Below are 2364 nucleotides of genomic sequence, written 5' to 3' on the forward strand. Positions count from 1 at the left end.
ATGGTAACTCCAAGAAGGCAGGAGTGGCTATCTTAATCTCTGACAAAATGGACGTCAAGATCCAAACCATAAAAAAAGACAAAGAGGGACACTACATAATGCTCAAAGGCTCAGTAAACCAGGAAGCACGTTGCATATTGAATATTGACGCACCTAATAATGGTGCGGCGAATTTCGTCAAACAAACTATTAAAAAGATGACAGAAGAAATCACGGAATCAACAATAATAGTGGGGGACTTTAGCACTCCACTATCACAGAAAGACAGGTCACTGGGAAAGAAGCTCAGCAAAGAGGCCAGAGCGCTAAACAATGTACTTAGGCATCAGGGCCTGATAGACATCTATAGAGCTTTTCATCCAAAAGCAAAAGGTTTCACATTCTTCTCCAATCCACATGGATCTTTTTCAAGAATAGACCACATGCTGGGACACAAGTCCAGCCCGAGTAAATTCAAACACATAGATATTATCCAGACATCTTTCTCAGACCACCATGCCATAAAGCTGGTGATTAATAAGAGGGCATCCAGAAAAGCAAGGGGAACCAATTAGAGAATAAATGAGGATCTCCTGCGATGTGAATGGGTACAGGCCCATATCAGAGAGGATATTAGGAAGTTTCTAGAAACTAAAGAGAATGAGCATACAATGTATCAAAACTTACAGGACACTGCAAAGATGTAGCTTGATATCATTAAATGCATATATAAAAAAAGAAAAAAAGGCGTATGACAGATACGTTAACACAAAACCTCCAACAACTGGAACAGAGTCAAAAGAACAACCCCTCCAATAGCAAGAGAAAATAAATAATAAAAATCAGGGCGTAGTTAAACCAGTGGGAAGACAAAAGAACAATATAAAAGATTAACGCAACTAGAAGACTGGTTCTATGAAAGAATCAACAAAACTGACAGTCCTCTGGCAAAGCTTACCAAGGATAGAAAGGAGAAAACATCAATAGGCAGGATGAGGGATGAATTGGGGGCAATAACAACAGACCCCAATGAGATAAAAAGTATAATCACAAAGTACTATGAAGGTTGGTATTGTAATGAATTCAGAAACCTGGAAGACATGGATAAATATTTAGAAAAAACAATCTCTCCATTGATGATCTCAGACAGAGATCAAGAACCTCAACAAACTCATAGCGAAGGAAGAAATAGAGATGGTCATAAAAAAACCTACCAAGGAAAAAGGCCCCAGGGTCAGATGGCTACACAGCAGAATTTTACCAAGCGTTCAGGGAAGAGCTCACACTGATCCTCCACAAAGTATTCCATAACATAGAAGAGAACAGCAAGCTCCCACTCTCATTTTATGAAGCCAGCATTACTTTGATACCCAAACAGGGCAAAGACCCCACAGGTATAGAGAATTATAGACCAATATCTCTATTGAACATAGATGCAAAAATCCTTAACAAAATACTGGCCAAAAGAATACAACGGTATATAAAACATATCATCCACCACGACCAGGTGGATTCATCCCAGGGATGCAGGGATGGTTTAACATCCGAAAATCCATCAATATCATACACCAAATCGAGAAGAAAAAGGAGAAAAACCGTATGATAATATCCATAGATGCAGAAAGGGGATTTGACAACATCCAACACCCATTCCTAATCAAGACACTCAGGAAGATAGGATTGGAAGGTAAGTTCCTCATGCTCATACAAGCTATCTATGAAAGACCAACGGCCAAGATCATAGTCAATGGAGAAAAGACAAGAACATTCCCACTGAAAAAGGGTACAAGACAAGGATGCCCCCTGTCCCCACTTCTATTCATTGTCATTTTGGAGGTTCTGGCTAACAACATAAGACAGTGGAAGGACATCAAAGGGATCCAATTGGGAGAGGAGGAGGTGAAACTATCGCTATTTGCAGAGGACATGATCCTATACATTGAAGACCCCAAAAGATCCACAGCTGGAGTACTTACAGCGATAGAGGAATATGGAAGAGTAGCAGGATACAAGATCAATAAACAGAAATCGGTAGGTTTTCTATACACAACAGACAGGGCCATGGAAGAGGCAATTAAGAGGGAAGTGCCCTTCACAGTAGCCAAGAACAAACTGAAATACCTAGGAATATATTTAACAAAAAATACTAAGGAACTATATAAGCATAATTATATAACCCTATTACAGGAAACCAAAAGCAACCTCCACAAATGGATGACCCACCCCTGCTCATGGATAAGTAGGCTTAACATAGTAAAGATGACAGTTCTTCCTAAAGCACTTTACAAGTTCAATGCTATACCAATTCAAATACCATCAACCTTCTTCAAAGAATCGGAAAAACTGACCACCAACTTCATATGGAGAGGGAAGAAGCCCAGAATT

The sequence above is a fragment of the Tenrec ecaudatus genome, chromosome 15, assembly GCF_050624435.1.
Source record: "Tenrec ecaudatus isolate mTenEca1 chromosome 15, mTenEca1.hap1, whole genome shotgun sequence".
Lineage (NCBI taxonomy): Eukaryota > Metazoa > Chordata > Mammalia > Afrosoricida > Tenrecidae > Tenrec > Tenrec ecaudatus.